A 24421-nucleotide genomic window follows, 5' to 3' on the forward strand; every position below is an offset into this window, starting at 1 on the left:
ACAAGTAAATAACAGGATCCCAAACTGCTTGTGCCCAGAGATAAGCAATGGTTTCTCCCAAGTCGACCAGGTTAATAACAGTTTATGGATTTTTCCTCCAGGAACTTGTCCAAACCTTTTTAGATATATATATATATAAAGTTTTAAATAAGTTCAGAGCATTACATCTTGTTAAGCAAAGTGCATACCATGATCAGCACATAATAATAATATCAATGCCAAAAAACATAAATTTACAAAAGTTCACTGATTATCTTGTAGGAGGGAGAGAAAGCACAATATCAAGAAATAGAGTCAGCAAGTCATTTCAGATGATGACTCTAACAGGTCAACTAAACATATAAAAATGAGGATTAGCCCTCTAACTCACGAACTTCAGGAGGAAAATCCCCCAGCATATCCCCTGAAGTCATCTTGCCTCTAAGAAAGAGCGTAACCTGACTGGCTAAAAATAAACATATTTAACATTCTAATACATAATCATATATTTTGAAGGGAATTTGAAAAACAATCCTCAATCTGTAAAACCATTAGCTCAAAAATTGCTTCCTTTTCTTTTGGGTCACTCGTGCCACCCCTGGGAAAATTCTAATCCTACACTTAAAAGAATAACTAATCATTATGTCTAAAAAAAGAGTTTCACAATCCAATCTTGGTCAACTTCCAATACCAAATTTACAACTTAGGTTTCAGGTGGTTCCTCCTCTACTCTATCAACTGATGAGCCTCAGGACTCTGTCCTGGGCCCTATTCTCTTCTCACTATATACTAATTCCCTTGGTGCTCTGATTTCTTCTCATGGCTTTCAATACCATATTTATGCTGACTCCCCCCATATCTACCTTTGGACACCAGAAATTTCACCAGAAATCCAGTCCCGGATCTCAGCCTGCTTGTCTGCGATTGCTGCCTGGATATCCCTTCACCACCTCAAACTCAACATGGCTAAGACAGAGCTCCTTATCTTTCCCCCCAAGTCCACGTCCCCTCTTCTTCTTTTCTCCGCTTCTGTGGATAACACGATCATCATCCCGGTCCAATCAACCCGTAACTTTGGACTCCTCTTCAGCTCCTCTCTCTCCTTCTCTATGCATATCCAAAATACCGCTAAAACATGTTTATTTCTTTATAACGTTCCCAAAATCTGTCATTTCCTTTCTGAACACACTACCAGAACCCTTATCCAGTCTCTCATCTCCTCCAACTTAGACTATTGCAACCTGCTCCTCACAGGTCTTCCGGCAGCCATCTCGCTCCATTGCAATCTGTCCTAAATTCAGCTGCATGACTTTTCTTTTGCCAAGGTCTCTATGCTCACATAACCTTTCTTCTGAAGTCACTGAATTGGCTCCCTGTCCACTCCCCCATACAGTTCAAGCTCCTCTTGCTCACTTACAAATGCCTTCACTCTGCAGCACCTCACTACCTCTCCTTGCTAATCTGTCTTTACACCCCTCCTCGTGCACTCTGCTCATTTGATGGCACTCCTATCTATGCCCTTCTCTTCTACTGCCAATTCCAGACTCCATGCTTTTCACCTGGCTGCACCGTGTGCTTGGAATAGTCTTTCTGAAATGGTGCTTCATGCTCTCTCTCTTTCCATGTTTAAATCCCATCTAAAGATCCACCTTTTTGAAACTGTTTTTAAATCGTATGCCTCATTGTCTGCTTTTAGTCTTGTTAACTAACTTTCTTTTCTTTTTAACCATTGTCTTGCTTTATGAAATACCCCAAGTATCTTGTCCTGTATGTTTGTCTTACTAGATTGTAAGCTCTACTGAGCAGGGACTATCTTTTTGTATATTTGAACAACGCTGCGTATGTCGTGTAGTGCTATAGAAATGTTAAGTAGTAGTAATAATAGATTTTACATGCACTTCTCCAGATGGCTCTAAAAATGATGTTGAGTCCAAATAAGAGATAGTTCAGCCTGCTTCTCCATTCTCAAGGTTTCCTTCAATGATAGTAAATAGAAAGCTCTTGATATAGGAGTTAATGATTCAGGAGGAATCTTAAGGATCTCAACTAAATATTTTTTTTAAATCTCTTTTGTGGTAATCAAATACATCTTGGGGAAATTAAGCAAACAAAAGTTCTTAGATTTACAGATGCTCTGAAAGTTCCCCAATTTTCAATGTATAGATAAATTGTCTTTAACCAAAATGGACTCATTGAAACAAATCCACTTTTGCTACAACAAATTAGGTTCTTATTACTCTCCTCCAAAATATTCTCATAGACTACAAGCTTCCCATTAATATTCTGATAGGAGAAGATATGTGAAATATTTGTAGTCAAATTCTTCCTAAAATCTCAATGGCCAGCCAACTTACTTCAAGTGTAAATACTTGGGGCTTTTCTAACACAAAAGGTACCTGAATCATTTCAGCAAGTTCTTCCTCCACTAGCAAATTGACCTTTTCCTTCCCAGCTAACCTTCCACCTTCCACGAGGGCTTTCACTGGCACACACTCTCCCAACTACGCTCCAGACTTCCATCGCAGAGCCCTCATCACTGCTGTTTATTGATGATACCAAGACTGGATCTGTCAACATCCTCCAAACCTCTCGGATTAAGGAGACATTCAGGACCAAAGAAAACAACAGCAAAACATCCACTGCTGATTCTCAAGGTGCCTTGCCTTTGGAAGCAGAAGACTGACCATTGCCATAGTGAATGAAATGGTCATTAGACCTAGGACGAGAAGCCATCACTGGCATAGATGGAAAAACATGAGACCTGCCCTTTATCTTCATTTCAAAGGAAAGCAAAAAAAAAAAAAAATGTAAGCAAGAGAATAATGTGCAAGCCCAAAACCACTGCACAAGTTACCACACACCTGGCATCTTGTTTTATCCCCCTGGATGATTCTTCCAGATCTTTATCCAAACCTTTTTAAGCCCAGCTATGCAATTGCCTTTGCCACATTCTCTGGCAATGAATTCCAGAATGTAATTGTGCATTGAGTGAAAAAATATTTTCTCCAGTATGTTTTAAATGTGCTTCTTACTAACTGCAGGAAGTATCCCTTAGTGGTTTTATTTTCTGAAAGAATATAACAACTGATTTTCATTTACCTGTTCCACTCTACACATGATTTTATAGACATCTATCATGTTTCCTCTTAGTCATTTCTTCTCCAAGCTGAAGAGCCCTAACCTTTTAACCTTTCTTCATAGGGCAGCCTTTCCAGCCCCATTAGTATTTTGGTCACCCTTCTCTGTATCTTTCCGTTCCACTATGTATTTTTTGAGATGTGGCAACCTAATTGAACACAGTACTTTAGGTGGAGTCCCACCATAAAGCAACACATAGATATTATGATATTCTCCATTTTAATCTCCATTCCTGTCTTAAAAATTCCAAAAATGGTGTTTGCTTTTTTGACCACTGCCCCACACTGAGCAGAGAATTTCAATCTATTGTCCACAATGACACCTAGATCTCTTTCCTGGGTAGTAACTCCTATGGAACCTAACATTGTGTAACTGCGGTTTGGATTATTTTTCCATATGTGCATCAGTTTGTACTTGTCTCATTAACTTTCTTCCCGCATTTGGATGCAGACTCTCCCAGTCTTGCAAGGTCCTCTTGCATTATCTCACAATTCGTTTGTGATTTAACAACTTGGAATAATTTTGTGCCATCTCCAAATCTGACCACCTCATTCATTCTTTTTTCCAGATCATTTATAAATATGTTAAAAAGTACTGATCTAACTACAGATCTCTGGGTCACTCGACTATTTATCTTTCTCCATTGATAAAACTGACCACTGAGTCCTTCTCTCTGTTTCTTATCTTTTAACCAGTTCACAATCCATAATATATAAAACACGGCAAATAAGCAAATAAATAAGCAAATAAATAAATCAATAAATACATAAATACATAAATAGAACATTGCCTCCTATCCCTTGTCGTTTTAATTTCCTGAGGAGTTTCTCATGAGGGATTTTGTCAAACATTTTCTGAAATTCCGAAAACACTATATCCATCAGCTCACCATTATCCACATGTTTATTAAACCCTTTAAAATAATATGTAACAGATTGGAGAGGCAAGACTTCCTTTGGGTAAATCCATGTTGGCTGTGTCCCAAACCATGTCTATCTATATGTTCTGTAATTTTAGTTCAAATATGTTTATTATAATTATGATTACTAACTGACAACAGAACTGACATTGTTAACAAGTTAGCAGTAGATACAAACTATGCTTTTATCACAAAATCAAGGGTACAAACATCTGCCTAATCAAAACTGCAATAACAATAACAATGGGCAGGGCTGATGCCTTGCTCTGGCACATCGAACCCTAAATTGCAGGTCAGATAATAAACAGATAATTAATCAGGTTCCCCTCCCCACCCCTGTTCCTTCCAACCCAATCCTCCCCCTCCCTCTCCCATATATAAAGTGAGCAAGCATCAGAAAGAGAGGAAAAGGCAAAAAGTGAGCAAGCATCAGAAAGAGAGAAAAAGGCAAAAAGAAAGTGAAGAATATAAGAATAAAGATAGATGAGAGAAAATTAAGACAGAGTCTATGACAAGGAATTAAGAACTAGACTTCTAGCCCTACTGTTGAGACTTTGTAAATAGGGATCCCAAGTTTTTAGGAATTTCCCCTTTAAAAAGGGCGAAGTTTGTGCTGCATAAGATCTCATTACCATCATATTCAGGTAGATTTTTAAAATGTTATGCGCGTGGAAACAGGGGGTACACGCGTGGCCGGGCCTTGTGCACATCACGCGCATCTTCAAAGGTGCCTGGCCATCTCCCGTTACGCGCAGAAGTACTGGCCCAAATGAAAGGGGCGGACCAGGGGGCAGGGCGGGGCGGGGCTGGAGGTGGCCGGTACAGTGGCCATTTGCCGCTGTACCTGGGAAGGGATCGCCGGCGCGTGCATGTTGTAACTGCTCCAAAGGAGCAGTAAGTAACAAAATAAAAAACAAAAACAGAGACCACGTGACCCGATGCTCAAGTATGACGTGGGTCCTGTTTGCTCCTGGTGCCTCCCTCCGAAAACGGGACATTTTACCTTGAATTCAGCCGCAGAGGGACGGTTTTTCGCTCCTACTGGCTTCACAAACATACATCGAAGAATTCCTCCTGTGAGAGAGAGGTCCGATGGCATCCAAACTGCAGCACGAAAAGAAGATGCAGAGTTGTGCGCAGGACTTTAAAATGGCTGATGGACCGCAGGGCCCCGGTGCAGGATCAGGCACCCCGATCGCCTCCTTGGTGGAGGAAGTGACTCAGGCAGTGGTTTGGGCCTTAGATGGTTGCTTCATGGAAATATCCCAGCAGATCCATGCTGGAAATGAGACCCTAGCTAAAACTGAAACCCAGATGGAAGACACCCGGCAGCATGTGCCGCGAATGAAATGGAGGAACAGGCCTTGCATACAACACAATCGGTGCTACAGCACCAGTTTACAGCGCTGGAGGACAAGGTCGATAACCTTGAAAACCAGGCCCGCAGAAATAACTTAAGATTCATGGGTTTCCTTGAATATTTGTCAGATCATAAAATCTACAAGATTTTGGAAGAATGGCTGCTTAAAGAGCTGGGATTGGAATCATTACTGGATCAGTGTGCAATAGAGAGAGCGCATAGATTTGGACCACGGATGGAGAGGGCGAGCAAATCCCACACAGTGTTCGCAAAATACTTAAATTTCACACATAAAGTAAAGATCCTGCAGGCATATAGGAAGAAAGCATCACTATTCTACGAAGGACACAAGATTTTGATGTTTCAGGATTTCTTGGCTACAGTCTCTCTTCGTAGAAGAGAATTTGCGCCTATTTGCTCTGCTTTATTCAACATTATGTTTCAACCTACAATACCCAGCCAAGCTGAGAGTGGAACAGAATGGTATATGGAAAGTATTTGATACAGTGCCAGTGTTACACTGAAGTGGGGTTGATGACACCTGTGAGATGGAGTCCCACAGGTCCCCACCGTCGGCAGGTGTAACCGGCAAACCGATGGAAGTCGGCTGGGGCTAGTGGAGGTCAGAATCAGGAAGCTGTTCATAGCGTGGTCAGGCATAGCAAAGGTTGGAATCAGAAGGCAGTTCATAGTGTGGTCAGGCATAGCAAAGGTTGGAATCAGGAGGCAATTCGTAGCATGGTCAGGCGTAGCAAAGGTTGGAATCAGGAAGCTGTTCATAGTGTGGTCAGGCGTGGCAAAGGTCGGAATCAGGAGGCAGTTGGTAGTGTGGTAAGGCATAGCAAAGGTCGGAATCAGAAGGCAGTTCGTAGTGTGGTCAGGCGTAGCAAAAGTCGGACTCAGGAGGCACAGGAATACAGGCAACAGCGGACCAGCAACTGAACCCACGATTAGGGATAGAGCCAGTTGCCAAGGTGAGTCCTGATAGTCAGGGCTCGCCTAATAAAGGCCCATGAACCAGTGATGTCACAAAAAAGAGCCAGCAGCCGGCGTGCCGCAGGCCCTTTAAATCTTGTAGAGAGGCGTGCGCTTGGGGAGCCAGATGTGAGAGACTGCCGGCAACGGCATTTCTGCCGTGACTCCAGTGGCGGACAGGGCTGCGAAGAGGAGAACAGGGCTGAGAGCGCTCCCCCTGCCCTGCAGCGAAGCCAGAGATTGCTCCCGGCAGTGCGGTGAAAGTGAAGAAGGCCATTCACGGGCTCTGTGGCTGGCCAAAGTAACAGTACCCCCTCCTCTAGGCCCCCCTTCTCAGGGTTTAAGTTTCCAGAGGGCCAATTGTAGTCCATCAGTCGCGGATTCGTAGGCTGATGTCCCACAGAGCACAGAGGGGTTATCATCTCAGAATTACCTCGAGGAAGGACCGGTGCCCTCAACAGGGGTAAGAGGGCTACAGGGAGATGCCCTTTTCCCTTCCTGAGCTGCAAAAGGATGTGTAAATTCTGGATCTCCTCCTCCTTGTAGGTCAGTAGAAACACAAATCCCCTCATGGCTCGATTGTGCTTTTTTACGAGGTCTTCATGTTCGGCCATCTTTTGCATTAGCTGCTCCTTTACCTGGGTAAAAACAGCCTTCAAGATCCTCCTCTGAAGAGAGCAGGTCCTGGTCTGAGTCTCCTTGCAGGGAAGGAGGAGATTAGGAAGAGCAGTCGCCACAGTTAGGGACCGGGGAGATTCTACCGGTTCTAGACAGGACTGTGAACCCCGTGACCCCACTGAATCAGGTAGGCCGAGGACCAATAGAATTGAGGCTGGTGCTTCTGCAACCATGGCAGACCCAGAATTACCGGATTCACAGCCGAAGGAAGGATGTAGAAGGAAATTAACTCAGAATGATCCGGTCCAATTTTCAAAGAAAGAGGCCGTGTGGCCCGAGTCACCACATCAGGAAGGAAGTCTCCATGGACTGAGAAGAGAGCCAGCAGAGGAGTCAAAGAACACGTGGGGATTTGATATTGATCCACGAGGTCCTGCAGAATAAAGTTTCCCCCAGTGCCAGAGTCCACTAGGACCTAGTGGGAACACAGGTAGAGGGGAGTTCCAAGGAAGTGGACAATAGGAACAGGGATGAAGCTGTAGTAAACCCGAGGGTTACCGACTCAGACTTCTCCCGACAAGGATTTACTTTCTTTTTTTCTGGGCTTTGAGACAGCAAATGAGTAGAGTTTCCCCAATAAAGACAAAGTCCTAACTGGCGGCGACAGGAGTTCTCAGCAATCGAGAGGTGACCACTGCCCAGTTGCATTGGTTCTTCTGTGGTCAAGGAATAATCACCACCAGAGGAAATGGTTTCTTGGTGTAAGCCCACTGAGTAGAACGATTTTCCCGGGCTCACTCTTGGAGTCACCAATCGATCTTCCCTGTAATCTCAATGAGTCTTTCGAGGAAAGTAGGAAGTTCTCGTGCTGCAAGTTCATCTTTAATTTGTGGAGCTAAGCAGTCTAGAAACATGGCATATAAGCTGTCCCCCTGCCAATTTAACTCCGTGGCCAAGGTTCGGAATTAAATTGCGTAATCATTTAAGGAGCGAGGCCCTTGTTGCAAATGAAGAAGATCAGATCTCATGGCGGGGAGCCTGCCAGGTTCCTCAAAAATCTGTTTAAAGGCCGAGACAAAGTGCGGCAGGTTTGAAATTAAAGGGTCGGAGCGTTCCCACAAGGGGGAGGCCCAAGCCAAAGCCTTGCCATCCAAAAGGGAAATAATGAAGGTTGTTTTGACCAAGTTCTTTGAAAAAAGCTCTGACTGAAGGGTAAAATGCATGTGGCACTGGTTTAAGAATCCCTGATACCATTTAGGGTCTCCTGAGTAATGAGGCAGTACTGACAGAGGAACGACTGCCCAACAGGGATTGAGAACAGGCATGGGGGCCACTGGGGACGGAGGTTTGGCATTAAGTTGGGGTTGCTGGGAAGGATCCTAAAATGCAAAATTCCCAGGTCCCCAAAGGTCTGCCTTTTTGGTATAACAGAAGGCCTGGAATGTACATTAAAGGCCGCACAAAAGCAATTTTTACAAAAAGCTTTTTAATTGATGAGGCAATCAATATTGGCATATGTGACAGTTACCTATTGGAGAATTAAATTACAGAAGTTAGCCACTTTTGAACATCTGACAGTTTGTAGATCAAGGACACAGGACTCCGCTAAGGCCTATGCAAACTATATTGCACTATGGAGAGATTACCTAATGTTTCTGTCGCTCAAAGCCCGGAATGCTATTTTAGCATTGTGTTAACTGGGGTGAAAGAGAGCTTCATCCTCTTTGTAACAGAAGCCATGATTTAGGACATATGGGGGATCTAAAAGTTATGGGAGTTAACAGATAAGTAAAGCTTGTAATATGTGGAACTATGTTTTGTTAAAACTGAAAAATAAAGTTAAACCCCCCCCCCAAACGGTAGGACAAAGGGTTTAGAGGGTGGGGAGGAGAGGGGAGGAGAGGGGAGTAGAGGGGGGAGAGGGTAAGGGTAAGGGTAAGGGAGGTTAGGTAGGGGGGTAGGGAAGTTCCCTCCCAATCCACTCCTTAATTGGAGCAGACTGGGAGGGAACTGGGAAAAGGGACCATCGCGTCACCGCACGTGAATTAATAATTTACCACCCTGCATACACGAGTCCCGAAGCCACGCTCATATGCGTGCACAAAATCCGCCACACATATGCACACACCTCATGTTTTATAATACGTGCATGCCAATGCACGCATCTTATAAAATAGCCACATCCATGGGTATGCGCCAGGAAGCGCGTGCAGATAGATGCATGAGCGTAAGTTTAAAAATCTACCCCACTGTGAATAGCAATCTGCCATTGCCAGAAAGAGGGAGTATGACTCTCCTTCCAAACCAGCAGGATGGAACGCTGCCCTTGAAGAAGCAGTTTCTTAACTAACATTCGTTTATGATCACTGTGAACATAGCTTGATAAGTCTACCTGGAAGAGTATGATGGTATGTTCTAGTGGGATAGTAATGTTCACAATCTGTGCTATATAGCCCAATATCTTTGCCCAAAAACATAAGATCACTGGGCAATGCCAAAAAACATGGAGAAAAGAACCCTGACCTGTCGCACATTTGGGACAGTTTATTGTGGTGGTGAGATTGGATTTAAAACCAATAACTGGAGAATTTAAATTGCATTTCATGGAGTATACTACAAGAAGTTGTTCACGTGAGTGTCCCAAAGCAGGCCAGGAACTGTTTATTGTGGATTTGGTCCTCCCCTTCTTTGTGCCAATGGTCTAGAAGGTTGATAGACCCTGAGTGAGAGTCTAATTGTTCCCATTCTCTCTGTAGACAAGACAGGGATACCCTCCTGTGTTCGCTATGAAAAAATTCTTCCAATTTATTTAGTACTTGTTGGGTTAAGTCAGGAGTAGGCAGTGTCTGCACATAGGAATATAATTGCATATAAGAAAAAAACTCAACCATACGCAACCATGTTGCAATTGAAGAGCAGTAAATGATAGCAGTTTACCATTGTTATCAATCACCTGTTGCAGTCGTGTTATCCCCTGTCTCTGCCAGTAAAGAAAGTTCCTGGAACTTGACCCAGAAGGGAAATCCCTGTTTCCTTGTATGTGCAAGTAAGGAGTACAGTTCAAGTTTAGGCCCAATCTTCTCAGAAGGGTTTTCTAGGCTCATCTCATAGGGTAGATTAATTAATGGGTGGCCGTGCCTTGTGGAAGTTGGGCACATGGAGTGCATAGCAAGGTCTAAGGTGCTCAAAGTTACCCGATCATTATCTATAGATGTATATAAAGAGCTCCCATAAAACCAGTCTCTTTCTACTCTGAGAAAACATGCAAGATTGTAGTTAACCATATTGGGAATGCTCAGACCACCCTTGGCTTGGGGGGCTTTCAATTTAAATAATGCAATTCAGGTTTTTTTCCCTGCCCAGAAAAAACAGGAGAGAGCTTTATCTAAATGGCTAGCATCTTTCTTCAAGAGACAAAGGGGTAAAATCTGGAGAACATACCACCATTTTGGGAATATAACCATATTAAACAGATTAATTCACCTTCCCAAAGAAAGGGGCAATGAGTGCCAGATTTCCAGTTTACTTTTTGTAAGAGTGAGAAGGGGCGAAATATTAAGGGAGTAGAGGTGGGATAAGTTCAAGGAGATAAGAATACCCAGATAGAAAATATGTCCATTTCAAGGGGAAATGCCCCACCCATTCTTGACATAGGGTCTTAGGATATACTAGGGCTTCAGATTTATCTATATTCATCTTCAAGCCTGAAAACTCCCCATATAATTGAAAAAGATGAAGTAACTCAGGGAGAGATGTAGTGAGAGTATGTAGAAATACCAACAGATCATCAGCGAAAGCTACATATTTAAATTCTTTAGCTCTTAGGGATATACCTACAATATTACCCTGTCTTTGTATGGCTAATAGTAGAAGTTCCATGGCTAATAAGAATAGCAATGGGGACAATGGGCAGCCCTGCCTAGTTCCCCTGTGAATTTCAAAGAGTGGTGATAACTCACCATTCACAGTGATAGTTGCCACAGGGTTAGCATATGAAAGCTGAATCCCTTGAAAAAAAGAGCCCTTGTAGACCCATTTGTTGAAGGACCATGAAAAAGTATGACTATTACACTCTGTCAATCAATTTTTCAGTGTCAAAGTGCCTACTAAGAATGGTTGTTGTCTTTCCATACAGAGTGAAATGGCCATGAGAATTTTGCGAACATTAGCTGCCGCATACCTCCCCCTGACAAATCCTACCTTTCACCTATAAATTCAGGAAGTATCAACACTACTCTATCAGCCAACACCTTAGCTAGTAGTTTCTGATCATAATTTAAAAGAGAGATTGGCCGGTAGGAAGCCACTAGGGGTGTGCATTCGGATTGACCGCATTAGTAAAACGCAACTCATATTTTTTTTTTACTTAAAAAATTGATTCGACATAAACGATCGGATTTCCCACATATCGAACATAGATATGTTCGATATGTGGGAAATCACGATTGTTGAGCCAAAATAAAAATATAAACCCCCTCACCCTCCTTAATCCCCCCCCCCCCCCCGACTTACCACAACTCCCTGGTGATGGAGCGAGGAGTGAGGACGCCATTTCTGCAATCCTTGGCGAGAAGCATGTGACGCCGGCGTCACGTGATTCCCGGCTCGTTCGCACCGGACGGCTCGTTCGGCCCAAAAAGAACTTTTGGCCAGCTTGGGGGGGCCTCCTGACCCCCTCAAGCTGGCCAAAAGTTCTTTTTGGGCCGAACGAGCCGTCCGGCGCGAACTTGCCGGGAATCACGTGACGTCGCGTCTGAGTGACGCGGCGCCACGTGATTCCCGGCTCGTTCGGCCCAAAAAGAACTTTTGGCCAGCTTGGGGGGGTCAGGAGGCCCCCCCAAGCTGGCCAAAAGTTCTTTTTGGGCCGAACGAGCCGTCCGGCGCGAACGAGCCGGGAATCACGTGACGCCGCGTCACTCGACGTGCCACCGACGTCACATGCTTCTCGCCAAGGATTGCAGAAATGACGTCCTCACTCCTCGCTCGATCACCAGGGAGTTGTGGTAAGTCTGGGGGGGGGATTAAGGAGGGTGAGGGGGTTTAAATTTTTTTTTTGCACATATGTACATATACCCAACTCATTGGATTTTTTTTATGTCCATATTGGCCGCAAGTGGGACCCCCTTTCGGACATAAAAAATATGAACATAAAATTTTGCTCTGCACATCCCTAGAAGCCACTGAAGTGGGATCTTTACCTGGCTTAGGAAGGACGGTTATAACTGCCTTATTGGAATTTTGTGATATTAAAGCATGAAATGTTCTACTAAGTACTGAAGGAAGTGCGTCAATTAAAATTTTGTAGAATTCTTCTATAAAGCCGTCCAGGCCCAGTGCTTTCAGGAGCTTGGCCGCTTGGATATTCAGCTGGAGTTCATCGATACTAATTGGGCGATTTAATTGTTGTAGGTGATGTCCTTGAGAATTTTAAGTCCTATCTGCATTGAATCTCCCAGAGGAATATAAATGGGAGTAATATTCCACAAAATGACCTAATATATGCCTAGTGGAGCAAATTAGATTACCCCTGACCTTTAAGATGATATTCCTATGGGGCCTCTGTCATCTTTAATGAGGCGGGCCAACAGTTTCCCGGGTTTATTTGCTTGGTGATACAGTTTAAATTTTTAATACAAAATGCTTTTCTTAGCTCTCTGGTGAATGAGTGTGTTTAAAGCTGCCTGGGTTGTATAATATGCTTCACGATTGACTGTCGTGGCCTGTTGAAGCAACAAGCATTTGCATTTCTATAAACTGGCTTCCAAATGTAAAATTTGTTTATCTATAGGCTTTCTTCACCCTGCTACACAAGAGATGATATCTCCACGTAATACTGCCTTCAATGCATACCAAAATAGGATTGGGGATTCATCAAAGTGTGACCCATTGCTTTATATATATTGCATCCACTTCTATTGCGATTACTTCTGAAAGGTGGTGTCTGTGGCTAAATAATAAGGAAACCTTTAATATGAGGAACTTGGACTCTCTCCCAGCCCTGAGATGGTTAGATATTTTCATAGTGTCTATTCCAGAATCATCAATCTGTGCTAAATGTTGCCTGAAAACTAAAAAGTAGTCCATGCGAGAGTGTGTAGCATGCACTGATGAGAGGTGCGTAAAATCACGTTCTGTATGGTAAAGGGTGTGCCAGGAGTCTAACAAATGTAATTCAGAAAATAAAAGAGGAATCCGCTTCCTTGGACAAAGTGCAAAACCTCTGACTACTGTAGAGCAATCCAGGGATGGGTCAACAACTGAATTAAAATAGCCTCCCATTACTAACATGCCCTCCCTTATTGTAGTCACTTTGTATTGTTTGTAAGAAGAACAAATGGGTGTATACATTGGGTGCATATATATTACAAATTGTTAGCCATTTCCTTTGTATTTCGATTATTAAGATAAGAAACCGCCCCTGTGGGTCTTTGTATTCTTGGATAACCTGAAAAGTAATAGCCTTATGTGTAAATACAGCTACACCAGCAGATTGGGTGGATGCCAAAGCATTAAAAACTCACCCCACCCAATCTCTTTTGAGTTTTTGATGTTCGTTATTGTTTAGGTGGGTTTCTTGAAGCAAACTTATGTCCGCCTTTTGTTTCTACAGTATGGACAGAATGTTAATTCTTTTAATGGGTGTCCTTATTCTACATATATTCCAAGAAATAAATGTTAAGGCCATTTCAGACGGGGTCTGTAGCCTTATGTACTAATGCATATTCATAACTTGCTATTAGTACACAAGGATAGACACCACCTTAGCTATGGCATCCACTTGAGCTATAATTAGACTCTCTCATCATGCCCACAGACTGAACTCGAAACCCAAATTCTTTTTCTAACCCTAATAAACTCCCTACTGGAACCCCCCCCCTTCCCTGCAACCCAATCCCATATGTCAGAAACCACTCGCAAGTGGTAGGAAATCACTGTAATGCAGAGGTTCCCAACCCTGTCCTGGGAATCCCCCAGTCAGTCGGGTTTTCAGGATATCCACAATGAATATGCATGCGAGAAAATTTGCATGTTATGGAGGCAGTGCATGCTAATTTTCTCTCATGCATATTCATTGTGGATATCCTGAAAACTGACTGGCTGGAGGGTCCCCAGGACAGGGTTGGGAACCACTGCTGTAATGTGATGCATCATCCCTCCTACCAACATTCATCCCCAGGATGAAAGAGTTTATGAGATAGATAAGAGATTAAAAAAAAACAATGAGAGAAGAGAGATAAACTCTTATATAACCATAATTTTTGTCCACTGTCATCCATTCATAGCATTAAGGTGGTAATAGTAACGATAGTCAGCTATGATCCTATTAAAAGCCCACATCCTATGTTCCTGGTGCAGGATGGTGGTTAAATCATCCAGATTCCCTGACAAGCCATTAAGGTAAATTAGGTCATCCAGCATTTTTCATAAAGACAACTGCGCCACCTAATATAGCATGTAAGTTTCCTTAAACATCAGATACTCACCATCATCATGGAGAGGGCAGTGCTTGCTCCCTTTCTAACCGTTCGACTAACCTGATGACTTCTGTAGCTGATTGAATCCACTTAGAGCCTTCGGGTTGTTGGACTCTTAGCTTAACCGGGTAGAATTACACAAACCGGAGGCCCAGTTTATGTAGCCGCGTGCAGGCTGCGAGAATTCTCTCCTGAGTAGGGATAGCTTGGAGGAATAGTCTTGAAAAATCAAAATATTTTGATTGCCATAAGACAATTTTTTGCCTGATCTTACTACTTCAAGAATTTCAGTTTTGTGGGTAAAGTCCAGAAGTTTAAAGATCACCACTCATGGGCATGCCATCCCCTTGCACCGATTCCCTATTTGGTGCCCACTCAATATGCAAGGGACCTCGTGTCCCATTGAGGCCCAGTTCTTTGACTAACTAGCTTTCCAGGAAAGTGGCCAGCTCCGAGTCTCATAGGTCCTCTGACTGGCCGATCAACCTCAAGTTGTTACAACATGAGCAATTCTCGAGGTCTTCAATACAGTCTTCCTGGCACTTGTCCTCTGCCTTCAATTGTTGTAGTTTGGCACTGGGCATTTTCAAGCCTTCCTGATTCACCAAGATCTGTTGCGCTATCTCTCCCATCTGAGCATCATAAATGGCTAATTTCATTGTGACCTCTTCGAATTTGTCAAGTAGGCACTTAAATTCAAATTCTAAAGCTATGACACATGGCTGCCTTGAGTTCAGATAGCATGTCGCTGACTAGAGTGCCAGGAGCCGAAGACAAGGGAGAGGCCGCCATTTTGTTACTGTGTGGCAGTGCTGTTTCCTTTATTTTCTCCTTAACTTGCTTAGCGAGATGCGTGGTCATACCTTACTAACATTGAATTGCACTGATTCCCCAATATGTAGAGAACATATGATAATGTTGTGGGCTATATCAAAGTTGGCAGGAGAAGATATGGAGATGAGCCAGACTCGTCTCACTCCGAGGTAAGCATCACGTGACCGCCATGTTCCGTAATTTTATTCCTTAGGATAGTTTCAATGATTTTTCCTGGCACTGACATCAGGATCACTGGTCTATACTTTCCCAGATCATCATCAAAGTAAAGAATTCATTTTGTTGGTCTACTATGGACTTGTCTTTCCTAAATATCTCTTTTACTCCTCAATCATCTACCAGTCTAAACAATTCCCTCACATGTCTCCTTCTTCGGATGTGTTTGAAAAAGCTTCCATTATGTTTTTGTCTCTACTACAAGTTTCTTTTCAAATTCTCTTTTTGACTGCCTTATAAATGCTTTGCATCTAACTTGCCAGTGCTTACGTTTTTTCCTATTTTTTGAAAATTGCTTTTGGCTACAATAGCTTCTTTCTAAGGATCAGTTCATACAATTTTAAACTACAATTGAAGCTATGACAAATAACTATTTGGGAAAGTTTGGCAAATATTTTAAATGCTCTTTAAAGACAAGTCTATGTGAAAGATCAAATATTTGCAAATTAGTCAATAATGAGCATATAATGAGGAACTTGGAGCCATGCCAGTCTGGCTATATGGCATGGAATGCATTATCAGTCTCCTTAATTATACAAAACATGAATCTCTGTTGAGAGTGAGCTGTTTTGTGGACCCTTGGGCCGACCTGTAAGAGACTGGGGAGAGGTGTACTATAGTCTCAATGAGTGACAGGTCGGAAGGCGGATACCAGGCAAGAGCTGGACATGGGCTTCACCCTGGAAGCCGGTACTCCCCCGGGAGGAGCCCGTAGGAGCCCAGCCACTGGGACTTAGGTGATTTACCATGGAAGCCGGTACTCCCCCCGGAGGAGCTCGTAGGAGCCCAGCCGCTGGGACTTAGGTGATTCATCCTGGAAGCCGGTAATCCCCCGGGAGGAGCTCGTAGGAGCCCAGCCGCTGGGACTTAGGTGATTCACCCTGGAAGCCGGTACTCCCCCGGGAGGAGCCCATAGCAGTCCAGCCGCTGGGACTTAGGAGATCACGGAAGCTGGAGCTGGAGCAGGCAGGCAGGGATCAGGAGTCAAGCAGGAACTGAAACAGGCTGGGAGTGAAACAAGCGGGAACTGAAGCAGGTCTCGCTACTTGAACCAGACAGGAGGTGAAGCAGAACTGGCTACTGGAACCAGACAGGAGCTGAAGCAGAACTGGCTACTGGAACCAGATAGGAGCTGAAGCAGGACTGGCTACTGGAACCAGACAGGAGCTGAAGCAGGACTGGGTACTGGAACCAGGCTAGAACTGAAGCAGAACAGGTTACTGCAAGCAAGCCAGACAGAAGCAAGACTTGGGCATAGAGTGAAACAAGTCTCAGGCAGGAACGGCATGGCTAACGCAATAGCACACTCTGGGGCACGGCGCAACAGAGAACCACAAGGAACCCCATTGCAAGGCAAAGTCCTGGGCTCCGCGGCGGCCTTACATAGGCCGCGGCGTCTGACATCATGGATAGGACGGAGCCTTCAGTGGCGGGAAATGGCCTTCATAAGCGCGGCTTGCACACGCGCCTAGGATGAAGGCATCCAGGCACGGCTTCTCGGCGGCGTCCCCCCCGCAGGGACGCCACAAAAAAGGCCGCAGACCCTCGGAGACGCGCCGGGACCAAGGAGGTAAGGGCCTAGTCGCGACTGCCGCGACTGGGACCGCAACAGTACCTCTCCTTTTACGCCCCCTCTTAGCAGGCCCGGGTTTATCCTGATGGTCTTGATGGAAGGCTTTCAGTAAGTCCTTATCAAGGATGTTGAGGGCTGGCTCCCACGTGTTGTCCTCAGGTCCACAACCCTCCCAGGCGATGAGGTACTCCCAGCGGCGTTGATGAAATCTGACATCTAGAACCTCCCGAACTTGGTAGGTGGTGTCTCCTGGCATGGAAGGATCTGCAGTTTCGGGAGCTCGGGGGTGGTACCTGGAGAGGATGAGAGGCTTCAATAGTGACACATGGAAGATATTGTGCACATGTATAGAGGAGGGTAAGTGCAAGCGATAGGAAACAGCTCCTATGCGCTCGGCAACATGGAATGGTCCTCAGAATCTGAGGGCAAGTCTGTGGGAAAGAATCTGAAGTAGATTCTTTGTACTCAGCCAAAAACGATCCCCTGGGAGGTAGACTGGTGCTGGCTGATGGTGGCTCTCTGCCCATTTTTTGGCAGCGTGGGCAGCTCTTTGCATTTTCTTTTGGATGGACGTCCAAAGGGCAAGTAGCTGGCGGGCAGAGAGTTGTACAGCTGGCAGTGCTCTGGGTTCAGGCGAGGGCAAGGGCGGCCAAAGTTGCTTCCCTTAAACAGCTAGAAAGGGAGAACTTCCTGTAGCGGAGTGTGTATGATTGTTGTATGAAAATTCCGTCCATAGGAGTAGTTTGGCCCAATCATCTTGTCTTTCGTTTACAAAGGAATGCAGGAAGGTCTTCAGAGTCCGGTTTGTATGTTCGGTCTACCCGTTACTCTGAGGGTGGAAGGCTGATGAGAGACTCAACTGGACCTTGAAGCGTTTACATAATGCTTTCCAGTAGCGGGCGGTGAATTGCGGTCCTCAGTCTGATACGATGTCCTGGGGAAGACCATGAAGTCAGAACACATGTTGAACAAATAAATTAGCCAAGTCTGGTGCTGAAGTCAATTTCGACAGGGGAACAAAATGTGCCATTTTGGAGAACCGGTCCACAACAACCCAGATGACCGTGTTCCCGTCTGATGCTGGGAGATCCACCACAAAGTCAGTGGAGATGTGCATCCAGGGCTCCACCGGGATAGGCAAAGGGTGTAACAATCCTCTGGGTTTCCCGCCAAGCGGTTTCTGAAATGCGCAGGTGGGGCAGGAGTCGACGAAGAGACAAACATCTTGCTTTACCGTTGGCCACCAATAGTACCGGTTGAGGAGGTCTAGGGTCCCAGTACGGCCCGCATGCCCTCCAGTGAGGGATTCGTGAGCCCATGCCAGCACGGCCCTTCGAAAGCGGCGTGGGACTACGGTCTTTTCTTTGGAAGACATAGAGGTGGCGGCGAGATACACCTTCCTGGGATCTAAAATGTATTGAGGCATCTCAGGAGTCTCTTCATCCTCAGTGGACCGTGACAGGGCTTCTGCTCGCACATTCTTAGAGCCAGGGCGATATCGCAGAGTGAAGTCAAAGCGGTCAAAGAACAAAGACCGCTGGGCTTGGCGTAGGAAAGAGAGATTCTTATGATCTGTGTAAATGGTGAAGGGGTGATTGGCTCCCTCCAACCACTGCTTCCATTCTTCAAGGGCGAGTTTCACGGCGAGCAGTTCTTTGTCATCGACTCCATAATTACTCTCCGCCAGAAAGAACCTCCTTGAGTAATAGGAATATAGGAGAAGCTGTCCAGTGTCGGAGTGCTGGCTCAACACTGCTCCAACAGCTACATTTGAGGCATCAACCTCAACCACGAATGGCTGACTGGGATCAGGATGGCGGAGGCATGTGTCTTGTAGGAAGGAGTTTTTCAGATCTTCAAAGGTCTGGCAGGCTTGGGCAGGCCAGTCCACCGCATTGGCTCCCTTCCGGGTGAGCGCAGTCAGAGGAGCCACTATGCGGGAATAGCCAGGGATGAAATGCCAATAAAAGTTAGCAAAGCCGAGGAAACATTATAATGCCTTGAGGCCCCTCGGCCGCGGCCAGTTCCTAATTGCAGTGACTTTCTCTGGATCCATCTGGAAGCTGAGAAATGCAGCTTTGAAAAGAATTTCAAAGCTGCATTTCTCAAGCTTAGCATATAAGCTGTGCTCTCTGAGTATTTGGAGCACCTGGCGCACATGCTGGCAGTGCGTAGGCAGGTCACGGGAGTAGATCAGGACGTCGTTGAGGTAGACGATCACACAGATGTTGAGTAACTCCCGTAGCACCTTGTTCATCAGGTGCTGGAAGACCACTGGGGTGTTTCAAAGGCCAAAGGGCATTACGAGGTATTCGTAATGCCCATCCCGGGTATTGAATGCGGTCTTCCATTCGTCTCCGGGATGGATTCTCACTAAGTTGTAGGCCCCACGTAGATCCAACTTAGTAAATACTCTTGCACCTTGGAGCCGATCAAGTAGCTCTGAGATCAACGGGAGAGGGTAGCGGTCCTGTTTCGTAATCGCGTTGAGCCCTCGGTAGTCGATACATAGCCTCAGGGAGCCATCTTTCTTGTCGACGAAAAAGAATCCTGCCCCGGCGGGCGACTTTGACGGGCGAATGAATCCTTTCACCAAATTCTCAGTGATATACTCAGACATGGCCCGTGTCTCGGGCAGGGACAAGGGGTACATCCTACCCCGAGGTGGCATAGTTCGGGGCAACAAATCAATAGCGCAGTCATATGGACGGTGCTGCGGAAGGATTTCTGCTTTAGTCTTTGAGAAGACATTGGTAAAGTCCTTGTATGGAGCTGGAGGTCCAATGGTGAAGTGCAAAAGCAGAAGTGCTGGAGGCTTGGGAACCTTCATACAATAAGAGAGGCAATAGGGACTCCACTTAGTGATTTGCAGAGTATCCCACTGGATCACAGGCGAGTGCTTTTGGAGCCACTGCAGCCCCAGCACCACGGGATGGACAGCCTTTTCAAGAATCAGGAAGGCTATCTCCTCCGAGTGGATCGCCCCGGTGCGGACTGTGATGGGAGCCGTGGCAGTCAATATGTGACCTGGAAGGAGCGTTCCCTGAATGGAGGTAATTTGAAGCGGAACCTCTCGTTTCTGCGTAGGAATCTGCAGTTGAGAGACCAAGTCTTGCTGGATAAAATTACCTCTGGCTCCGGAATCCAGGAAGGCGAGGGTTTCCAAAGACCCTCTGGGAAATTCCAAGGTAATGGGTATCATACTCTGAGGAGCTGTGGCACAACCTAGGAGGAGCTCCTCCTGACCTCCTAGGTTCTGGAGTTTTCCGCACGCTCCTGGCAGCGTGCCAAGAAATGGTCTTTCTAACCACAGTAAAGGCACAAGCCCTTCGAGCGGTGGCGTTGTCTCTCCTCAGGGGAGAGCGGGGCACGTTCCAACTGCATGGGTTCAGAGGCAGAAACATCAGGACGGGCAGGCTTGGGTGAAGGCAGTGGGCGTGAGGAACTGCGGGCAGGGCTGTGCTTTGTTGTGCGTAACTCTCGTGCTCGCTGTTGCAGGCAGCGATCGATATGGGCAGCCATATCAATGAGGGCGTTAAGGTCTTCCGGGAGATCCCGGGCGGCAATCTCGTCCTTGATGCGCCCTGACAACCCTTCTAAGAAGATGGCTTTAAGGCTATCGTCCTGACAACCTACTTCCTGAGTGAGAGTTCTAAAGTCCATTGCATAGTCCGCCAGGGAACGGGATCCTTGGCGAAGCTGTAGCAAATCTGATGTGGCTGAGGCCTGGCGGGCTGGTTTGTCAAAGGCTTGGCGAATGTTGGTGACAAACTGCTGTAAGTCGTTCAAGGAGGAGTCGTTACGCTCCCAAAGGGGGGGGGGGACCCACACCAGGGCCTTTCCATCGAGCAGGGAGAGAATGTACGCTACTTTGACAGAATCCATGGGAAACTGCCGGGGCAATAGAGAGAAGCACACGAAACACTGGTTTAAAAACCCACGGCAGATCCTAGCATCTCTGGCATAGCGAGCAGGTGGCGGCAGCTGAGTCACGGGTGAGGCTGCATCCTCGGGTCTCAAACCCACAGCAGGTGAAGAACGAGTGTCGTGGGCATCCATTCGGGCAGTCAGTTGCCCAACGGATCTGGCCAGGACATCCAGGTATTGTTGTTGCTGTTGTGGCTGCAGAGCCAACCCAGGAAGATCCTGGGGTCCTGGTACCTCAGCCGAGTCCATGGCCTTGCAATCTGTTGTGAGTGAGCTGTTTAGTGGACCCTTGGGCCGACCTGTAAGAGATTGGGGAGAGGTGTACTATACTCTCAGTGAGTAACAGGTCGGGAGGCAGATACCAGGCAAGAGCTGGATGTGAGCTTCACCCTGGAAGCCGGTACTCCCCCGGGAGGAGCCCGTAGGAGCCCAGCCGCTGGGACTTAGGTGATTCACCCTGGAAGCCGGTAATCCCCCGGGAGAAGCCCGTAGGAGCCCAGCCGCTGGGACTTAGGTGATTTCACCCTGGAAGCCGGTACTCCCCTGGGAGGAGCCCATAGGAGTCCGGCCGCTGGGACTTAGGAGATCATGGAAGCTGGAGCTGGAGCGGGCAGGCAGGGATCAAGAGTCAAGCAGGAACTGAAACAGGCTGGGACTGAAGCAAGCGGGAACTAAAGCAGGACTCGCTACTTGAACCAGACAGGAGCTGGAGCAGGGCTGGCTACTGGAACCAGACAGGAACTGAAGCAGGACTGGCTACTGGAACCAGGCTGGAACTGAAGCAGAACAGGTTACTGCAAGCAAGCCAGACAGAAGCAAGACTTGGGCATGGAGTGAAACAAGTCTCAGGCAGGATCGGAGTTGCTAATGCAATAGCACACTCCGGGGCACGGCGCAACAGAGAACCGCAAGGAACCCCATTGCAAGGCAAAGTCCTGGGCTCCGCGGCGGCCTTACATAGGCCGCGGCGTCTGACGTCATGGATAGGACGGAGCCTTCAGTGGCGGGAAACGGCCTTCATAAGTGCGGCTTGCACACACACGCACACCTAGGAAGAAGGCGTCCAGGCAGGGCGGAGATGCCGCAAAACAGGCTGCAGACCCTCGGAGATGGGCCGGGACCAAGGAGGTAAGGGCCTAGTTACGACTGCCGCGACTGGGACCTCAACAATCTCATTATCTTTTGTTGGAGACTTAATGTCTTTCTAGTGAATTTGATCTCCTAAAGAAAAAAAAGCATAGAAAATGCATTGAATATTCTGAAGCCATGATATGAACATGAACTAAGAGCAGGAAAACAAAAAATGTTACCGACTCTTCAATCACAACCCTCTCTCATTTGTACACACCCTTCAACACTTATTCCCCCTGGTGCCATAAGAATGAGTAGGAAAAAAAGGTGCTCATACACAGAGACAAAACTACGTTTTACAATGAGAAACAAAATTTACAAATAAGTAAATGGCAGTGATTGAGAAAATCTTGGCTAGCAGAACCAGCATGTGCAAATATGTTAAAAAGCACTTTTTCCCATTTATATATATTGTATTCTTAATTCTTTGGTGACTTCTGTCCTGTCTATAAAAGAACAGATGTGAAAGGACCGTGAGCAAGTACGCCTTTTCCATTTACATACCATTCAGTCCTCAACCCCTGCTTTGCTTCTTAGCCTCACAACGCCCTTCCATACATCATCAGCAAAGCTAGGGGTACAGATGCCTCATTGGTCATATATAAGTGCACCATCATTATATCACCTAACCTGCAACCATAGCACTCATGCCATAATACAGGAGGCTCTGTATTCTATGGTCCACTCCTAACAGCATACTTTGTACAATACATTCATCAAATATGTTGTATCGGGGTAAGCAACTCCAGTCCTGGAGAGTCACAAGCAGGTCTGGTTTTCTGATAATCTCAAATAAATATGCATGACATATATTTACATATGGTAGAGGCAGTGTATGCAAATATACATCATGAATATTTATTGTGGATATCCTGAAAAATAGGCTGGTTTGTAGCACTTCACGCCCACAGCTGCCTACACTTATGCTAAACAATAGGAAACTCTGCACAACTTAAGCTGTCACAGCTCTGAAAAAAGAATGCCTGACAGTACACATAAGTATGTATGATATGTATACAAAAATGTACACATCTGAATTTGGAAGAGAGTCTGTTGCCACTCACTATTTTTCTCCCTTCTCAGCAAACTCATTTTATTGTGTCAGAAAAAGCACAAGATACCTTTCTGCTGTATCAAGGCGGTACAAACAGATGTGGTCTTTTTAAATATTGGCAATGGCACTGGGCACAATATATCCAAAAAATAAATGCAGCACTATAAAGGTAAGAGTCTGTTCTTATTCCAGATTAATAATATAACCAAAACAGCTTGATAGAGCAAAGCATCTTTTTAATATAAATCCAATGTCAAAGTAGGTAAGGGGTGCGAGATCAGCATAGAGGAAGTACTATCCCTGCAAAATTTGAATAGCTCGGGGCAGGCACACAAGAAGCAGTAGGAGGTTCCTTCCTCTTCTCGGCCACTGGCAGCCTCCTGAGCCTGCTCCTCTTCTCAGCCACTGGCAGCCTTTCAGACCCGATGGGGAGCCTACCTTTGTTTTGCCTTTGTGTATGTGAGTGAATGGTAGTCTGCCTGTGTATATGTGTGTATGTGAGAAAGAATGGTAAGCTGCCTGAGTATGGTGTGTATGTAGTGTGAATGGTAACATACCTGGTGGTGTGTGTGTGTATGTGAGTGTGTGTGTTTGTGTGTGTGTGTGTGTGTATGTGTGTATGTGTGTGTGAATGGGAGCTTGCTTGTATGTGCATCTGTGAGAGAGAGAGCATGTGGGTGTGAGAGCCTGTATGTGTATGTTAGAGAGAGAGAGAGCATATAGATATGAGAGCCTTGTGTGGGTATGAAGGAGTGCATGGGTATGTGGGAGTGGGAGTCTGCATGTGAGAATGAGAGCCTGTGTATAAGTATGTGTATATGGGAGTGGGAACCTGAACGTAAGAGAGAGCATGTGAGAGCCTGTGTGTTTATGTGGCAATATGAATCTATGTGTGAGAGAATGTGTGTCTGTGTAGAGGAATGGAAGCCTGTGTGTGAAAGACAGCATGTGAGAGTGAGAGCCTATATATGTGAGAATGTGGCAGCTTGCATGTGAGAATGAGAGCCTGTGTGTGTACATATATATGAGAGTGGGAGCTTGCATGTGAAAGCCTGTTTGTCTGTGTATGAGAGAGTATGTAAGAGTGAGAGCCTGTTTGTCAGAGGGGGAATAGGAACCTGTGTGTGTGTGTGTGTGTGTGTGTGTGTGTGTGTGTGTGTGTAGGAGTGAGAGTCTGTGTGTGGATGATAGCATGTAAGAGTGAGAGCTTGTGTGTGCTTGA

This window comes from Rhinatrema bivittatum, chromosome 1 (genome assembly GCF_901001135.1).
Source record: "Rhinatrema bivittatum chromosome 1, aRhiBiv1.1, whole genome shotgun sequence".
Classification (NCBI taxonomy): domain Eukaryota; kingdom Metazoa; phylum Chordata; class Amphibia; order Gymnophiona; family Rhinatrematidae; genus Rhinatrema; species Rhinatrema bivittatum.